The following is an 8137-nucleotide window of genomic DNA, read 5'->3' as shown; positions in this document are numbered from 1 at the left end:
CAAAGGGACTTTTCAGTTTAACCCAATTACCAAATAATGTGATGATAACAATAACTATCCATTGTCTTCTTGAACCCTAAGACAGCAGGAACCTCAAATTTCCACTATAGAGCCTATATTTTTCCCAGTCCTGGAAACTTAGGGTGGGGCACACTTTCCTGCATGCTTCTCTCAATTCATATCAAATAATATTTCACAACCTAATCAACGCAATGAGTGCCACCTCAGCATGCTTCATTTCAGACTGTGTCCGGAGACTTCAGGTGTGGAATGACAACCCTTCAGCTTCATTACTCGGGTGAAACCTTTCATTTCGTAGTATTCTCTAATTCCATTCCAGGTGGTTCACTTCCTAGCAAACTCCCAAAACCTAGATATAGACCAGGTCCCCTGAGATAGAGCATATGTTCACACGTATCCATAAACTAGGGCAAATATATACCTGAAAGCAAAAGTACACCATAGTCTGCAGTGAGTACCCCCCCCCCCCAACACTTCATCTGCACTATTCCAGCCTTTAGGTCCATAATTATTCAACAATTTGTTTGGCTTTGTATGTTAACTCTCTTTTCAGCCACCAGGTTCAGATGCCAGCATGATGCAGACCAGACTTTCTTGGACAGACAGCCCCACCAATGTGTCCCGGAGCTCCATTTACCCAGAGCCCCACCCTACTAGGGAAAGAGAGAGGCAGACTGGGAGTATGGACCAACCAGTTCATGTTCAGCGGGGAAGCAATTACAGAAGCCAGACCATCCACCTTCTGCAACCCACAATGACCTTGGGTCCATGCTCCCAGAGGGATAGAGAATGGGAAAGCTATCAGGGGAAGGGATGGAATATAGAGATCTGGTGGTGGGCATTGTGTGGAGTTGTACCCCTCCTACCCTACAGTTTTGTTAATGTCTCCCTTTTTAAAGAAAGAAAGAAAAAAAGAAAGAAAGAAAGAAAGAGAAAATTTATATATATAAAAAAAAGAATAGGAAAGCTATCAGGAGGGGAGGGCATACAGAGCTCTGGTGGTGGGAATTGTACCCTTCTTATTCCGATGGTTTTTGTCGGTGTTTCCATTTTATAAATAATTTTTTTAAAAACACTGATAAAAACTTTAGAAAATGACTGGTGGGAGTGGTGGACTTAGTGTAACCCCTGACTCTAGGCTGGAATGGATCTTTGTTTTTGTTTCCCATTTTTCTTTATCATCTCACTTCTTTCTGATTCCTACGAGAATGAAGGTGTGATAATTCAAGCTGCTAATCTAGACTTTTCATGGTTACTTAATAGTCTCTTGTTATTTGTTGCCTATTTTATCAGTAAATGCAGCCATTTGCTTCACCAAGACTTTATTATCTACTCATCCATATTCCTTCTTGGTGGTGGGTTTTGTTATTGTTTTATTTTCTGTTCATAGGGAGAAACCCTGGAGAACAGATTTGTAAATGGAAACTACTGGATTATCCAAATTCATCTATTTCCTGAAGTTTGGTTGGCAATTAGTGATTATGTGGGTGTCAAGGAATACATGTTGGTTTATAGGTGAAACTACAACTTGTCAATATTCTACATTCCTTGCTTTGAAAAAAAAATCACTCGCATAGTCTTCCTGTAATTTTGCTAAATAAGAGAATTAAATCATCCAATACCTAAAAAAAAAACTTATTTATTTAAACTCAGGTAATTTAGACATTTTTATCAGCTTTAGATTTATAATTAGAAAGATCTGATATTTTAGATCTTTCATAGCGTAGAAAATGTCACTAGGGAGTTGGGCTATGGCAGCACAGAGGGTTAAGTGCAGGTGGCTCAAAGTGCAAGGACCAGCGTAAGGATCCTGGTTCGAGCCCCCCCAGCTCCCCACCTATAGGGATGTTGCTTCACAAGCAGTGAAGCAGGTCTGCAAGTGTCTATCTTTCTGTCCCCCTCTCTGTCTACCCCTCCTCTCTCCACTTCTCTGTCCTATCCAACTACGACAGATATCAATAACAACAACAAAATAACTACAACAATAAAACAAGGACAACAAAAGGGAATAAATAAATATTTAAAAAACAAAAGATATTCTTCTAAAAAAAAGAAAAAATGTCTCTAAACTTTTTAAACTTTTGATGAGAACTCACCTTTATATGAATTGAAGCATATTCAGAAACGTATATCTTACATTTTAACATTTTCCTAAATATTGATGCAACCCCATGTTATACAAGAAGTCAGTTTTCACCATCTTAAAAATAGTATTGTACTTATTGTCTGGCAGTACTGATATTATTAACAGACATCAGTGTTTCCTCTCTGATTTTTTAATATTATTATTATTACCTCCAGGGTTATCACGGGTTGATGCCAGTACTACAGATCTGCTGTTCCCGGTGGCCATTTTTTCCATTGTGTTGAATAGGGCAGAGAAATTCAGAGAGGAGGAGGAGGAGATAGGGAATAAAAAGACACTTGCAGACCTGTTTCACCGCTTGTAAATCGTCCCCTCTGCAGTTGGAGGTGGAGCTCAAACCTGGATCCTTACTCGGGTCCTATGTGTGCTTAACCGGGTGCACCACTGCCAGACCCCACTTTATTATTTTTTTATCGCCACCAGTGTTATCGCTGGGGCTTGGTGCCAACACTATGAATCCACTGCCCCAGGAGACTTTTTTTCCTCACCTCCCCCTATTTTTATTTGCTAGGACAAAGAAGAATTGAGAGGGGACAAAGAGAGAGAGAGAGAGAGACTGACTCCTGCAGGCCTGCTTCACCACTCATGAAGCTTCCAGCTGCAGGTGGGGAGCAGGGGCTTGAACCTGGATCCTTGTATATGATAATGTGTGTGCTCAACCAGGTGCACCACTGCCAAGCCCCTCCTCTCTGATTTTATTATGTGATCTAATCCTGATTCTATATTCTACCTTCATTTTGTAATTAAAGTTAAAGGGTTTGGGGGGTCGGGCACTTAGCGCAGTGGGAAGCGCAAGGACGCGCCCAGGGATCCCGGTTCGAGCCCCCAGGTCCCACCTGCAGGGGAGTCACTTCACAAGTGATGAAGCAGGTCTGCAGGTGTCTTTCTCTCCCCCTTTCTGTCTTCCCCTCCTCCATTTCTCTCTGTCCAACAATGACAGCAACAACAGCAACAACAATAATAATAATAACAACAACAATGATAAACAACAAGGGCAAAAGAGGGGGAAAAAAACAGCCTCCAGGAGCAGTGGATACATAGTGCAGGCACCAGGCCCTAGTAAAAACCCTGGATGCAAAGAAAGAAATAAGAAAGAAAGGGATTGGGTGGTGGTGCATCTGGTTGAGCGCACATGTTACAGTGCTCAGGGACCCAGGTTTGAGCATCGGGTCTCCACCTGCAGAGGGAAAGCTTTGCAAGTGGTGAAGCAGGGCTGCAGGTGTCTCTCTTTCTCTCTCCCTCTCTCTCTCCCCTACACTCTCAATTCCTGGCTGTCTCCATTCAATAAATAAAGATAATAAAAAAAATTCATATTAAAGGATTTAGCAGTAGTGCAGCTGCGCAAGATTTAAACAATAAAAACTTTATTTTGGAAAGTACAGTAGAACGGGACTTTATAGTTTAGGCATGGCAAAATAAGCATTTATCAGCAGTGGTATAGGTTATTCATTATGGCTGTTGAGGGAACAGTAGGCATCGTGAAGCAACAGAAAGCCTCTTCCGCCTGGCACATGCTTAAATTCCGTCCTGACATCAGCCTGTATGCTAATTCCACACAATTTATCAGCCACATGCTAACTACATCACAACACCTACATTCTTAGATTTGACCATTTTCACTGTTCACAAATGAACTTTCAGAGACATCTTGTAAAAGACGAAATAATTCTCTCTGGTGTTTCATGCCAGTTGTATTTGACCGGCTGTCAGTGGTGAGTCAAGCTTATTGGAGGGCTGAGTGGCATGGGGCTGAGGAATCATCAGGAGAATAGAGATTCATCCTACTTTTCTTTTCTCACTGCAGCAATGCACATCTTAAAACACAAGGTAAACTTTGAATTTACAATAAGAGCTAAGTGGAGGAGATCTTGTGAGAAACAGCAAGTTTTTACTTTTATGCTATTCAGATACTGAGCTTATAAGGATTTCAAGAGTGAGACCAGATTCTACCATGTACTTCTCATTTCTACGTTTCAGTCTGAACCTAGCCTTTGCACTTGGTAGTTTAGATCAATTTTGGTAAACCTGTTGACTTTGACCTAGAACTAAGATGTGCTCCCTCACAAAGAAGAAAGTGTGTGTGCCTGGTTCCCCAGGTCCAAGTCCATTTAGCCTCTCTACAGAACTATTCTGTATGCCCCTGTCTCACTGGTTCTGTGGGCTCATTCCAGTTGCCCTCATGGCGATACCCATATGAGCCTTCCAGATGGTGCTGGGTAATTATTGCCATTCACTTAGGTTTTATTTTTTTCCTTTTATCTTTCATATCCTAATCTCAATTTCTTTCTCTCTCTCTCTCTCTCTCTCTCTCTTTCTTGTCCCTTCTCTGAAATAACATCAAAGCTGACTTCTTCCCTCTCCATGCCTTTGCCATGATCAGTCTACATTGGTCTCATTGATTCATTTCTCTTTTATTTATTTATGTTTATTATACTCTTTTCAAAGAAGCTCACTTCACAACCCTGACTCTTTGGCAATTGTTCCTTTCTAAATTATTCTTTCACAGAACAATAACATTAGTAAATCACAGTTGCTTTTTTTTACTCACCTTACACATGATAAAGTCCAATTCATTTTGACTTTGTTTGTTTTTAAAGATTGTTTTTCTCCTCTGTCCCCCTGTCCTTTCATTCCTTTCCACAGCCATTATTAGTGTCTGGCATTTTCAATGTAACTATTATTCTTGCTTGTTTACAGCACAGTGAAACTGACAGGAGAGCTCTCCTGTGGGTTCTCAGGTACATTCTTATTGTTGCAGCACATCTTAGAGGTTTTTAATGGAGAGAGAAATAAGCCTTGAAAAGAACAAAAATCTTTCTGTTCTACACTCAAGGCTGGAACAGAAATACATTTGCCACAATGGGTAATGCTCTTGAGAATGGATAATACTCTTGAGAAAACCAGAACTCAACGTGAGGTGAATCACACATTGAAGAACTTAATCTTCCCTGCCTCCCACAATGATCACAGCTGCCGAGAGACTGACAGGAATGGGAACATGAAATCTCAGCAGCTCAGAAAACAGACACAAAATCTGTAGCAGCAGCTGCTGCAAGCTGACTCCAGCAAGCTCGCTAGTGGGAACAGGGCTGCAACACTCCTGCAGGCATCTTCTTCTTGTTAGATCCAGAGGTGAATGTTTCCTGAGTCAAAACATTTTTTTTTAAATCTGAGTGTGCATACAGGATGTAGTGCTTCCCAACCGGAAAAATCTGGTCTTCTAATCCCACGTCCTTGTTTTTTGAGCTGTGTGGTGTTGAAAATAAGATAGTGAGAGGCTGGATGGTGACACACCTGGTTGAGAACACATGTTACAAAATGCAAGGATCCAGGTTCGAGCCCCAGGTCCCCACCTGCAGGGAAAGCTTTGCGAGTGGTGACATAGGGCTGCGGGTGTCTCCGTGTCTCTCTCCTTCTCTGTCTCACACTTCCCTCTCGATTTCTGGCTGTCTCTATCCAATAAATAAATATAGTAGACAAGTAATTAAAATAAAGAAAATAAGATAGTGAGAGGCTGGGTGGTGGGGCACCTAGTAGAGTGTACATGTTACAAAGATCAAGAACTTGGGTTCCGGGTCAGGCGGTGACACACTTGGTTAAGTGCTTACATTAAAGTGTGCATGGGCCCAGGTTCGAGCCCCTGGTGCCCAAATGCAAGGGGAAGCTTCACAAGTAGTGAAGCAGGACTGCAGGTGTGTCTCTCTCTCCCTCTCTATTTCCCCCTCCCCCTCAATTTCTCTCTATATATATCGAATAATAAGTAAAAGTATTTTTAATATTTATTTATTCCCTTTTGTTGTACTTGTTGTTTTATTGTTGTTGCTATTGATGTCGTCTTTGTTGGATAGGACAGAGAGAAATGGAGAGGGGAGGGAAAGGCAGAGAGGGGGTGAGAAAGATAGACACCTGCAGACCTGCTTCACCGCCTGTGAAGTGACTCCCCTGCAGGTGGGGACCTGTGGGCTCGAACCTGGATCCTTACACGGGTCCTTGCGCTTTGCGCCGCCTGCAGTTAGCACAGTGGGAAGTGTAAGGACCCGCTCAGGGACCCCGGTTTGAGCCCCCGCGCCTCACCTGCAAGGGAGTCGCTTCACAAGCAATAAAGCAGGTCTTTGCACCTGCGCTGCACTAGCCCCCCACTCCCATAAAAATATTTTTTAAAGGACTTGGGTTCAAGCAGGGTGGGGAAGTTTCACAGGTGGTGAAATAGTTCTCCAGGTGTCTGTCTTCCTGTCTCCCTCTCCCCTCTTAATTTATGCATAAATAAATAAATAAATAAATAGTAAGAAAACGAGACTGTGAAAAGGGGAAGGAAGGGATATCAGCATGAGAGGCAGCTCTGAGCTTCACCATGACCTTAGAAGTGCTTTTTGGTACATTATCTTGGCTGGGTTCTTTCATTCTAAGCTCCCCATTGCCACCCTTCTTCTTTTCTTAAAACAAAGGTAATTTTTTACTAGGCATCTTATACTTTTAAAATATTTTATTAGTGATTTAATAATGATCAACAAGACTGTAAGATGATAGGGGTACCTCATATTCATGTGACTCAGTTTCCCCAAGTGGCCTCAGTAGATCCTGCCTCTTGTCACCTTGTGTCATATCCCAGGCTGTCCTAATACATGCCGACATATCCCCTTTTAATAACTTCTTAATCTGAGTGACTTTTCAACCCTTCCCATCGCACCCACTTAGGGAACATACCAGTAAGGTGTTTTTCTGTCTCTTTTGCTCTGTATTTCCCCTTCCTCTCTCAATTTTTCTCTGTCCTATCAAATATAAGAAAAAGAAAAGAATTTATGATAAAAAACAAAAAAAGATAATAGTAGTACAATTCCATACAGTTCCCATCCTCTCCACTGGAAGCTTCCCTATTCTTTATCCCTCTGGGAGTATGGACCAAAATTCTTTTTCTTTTTTTAATATTTATTTATTTATTCCCTTTTGTTGCCCTTGTTGTTTTATTGTTGTAGTTATTATTGTTGTCGTTGTTGTTGGATAGGACAGAGAGAAATGGAGAGAGGAAAGGAAGACGTGGGGGTGGGGAGCTAGACACCTGCAGACCTGCTTCACTTCCTGTGAAGTGACTCCCCTGCAGGTGGGGAGCCGGGGGCTCCAACCGGGATCCTTATGCCGGTTCTTGCGCTTTACGCCAGGCGGCGCAAATCCTGCTTAACTCACTGTGCTACCACCGGACTCCCTGGACCAAAATTCTTTATGGGGTACAGAAGGTAGAAAGTCTGCATTCCTTAATTGCTTCTCCGCTGGACATGGACATTGGCAGGTCGATCCACACCCCCAGCCTGTTTCTATCTTTCCCTAGTGAGGTAGGGCTCTGGGGAAGTGGGGGTCCAGTGCGCATTGGTGAGGCCATCTGTCCAGGGAGGTCAGGATGGCATCATGGTAGCACCTGCAACTTGGGGAATGAAATGTGGTGTGATATAAAGCAAATTGTTCAATAACCAGGAACCCTAGGAGTAGAGCAAATGAAACTAGGGGTCTTTGAGTGGGAGAAAGCTAGGAAGCCTATTTTAGTCATGTTCCATGTAGCCCATGACTTTAGTAATTCTTGTCTGAGCCTGACAGCTAGCATGTGGGTGGACTAGAAGTACTGTCTAAAGTGCCAGCACTTTTCTCATTTTCCCTCTGGCTGTCCTGACTGGTGTTTCTCTCAGTCTTGCTGGTGCTCAGCCTGACACTCCGGCCTGCACCTTTCCACCCTCCACACTCCCTCCTCCTACAGCTAATTTGTCCAGGGTCTTGCTGCTCAGAATACTTGCCAGGTAACTGGAAGCCAATCTGGTAAAGTAACTCACAGCAAGTTGCTCACTCATGGGCTGATTAAACATTGATGGTGTACCTGGCTTCTGTGCTAGGTGTGAATGACTGACCTTTCACGGCATTATCTTCATTCAGTGTGGCTACCCTGGTGTCGGGGTCACGCGGTACTGAATTCGAATCTGTCCTTTC

This window comes from Erinaceus europaeus, chromosome 5 (assembly GCF_950295315.1).
Source record: "Erinaceus europaeus chromosome 5, mEriEur2.1, whole genome shotgun sequence".
Taxonomy (NCBI): domain Eukaryota; kingdom Metazoa; phylum Chordata; class Mammalia; order Eulipotyphla; family Erinaceidae; genus Erinaceus; species Erinaceus europaeus.
This window is presented reverse-complemented; position numbering follows the sequence as displayed.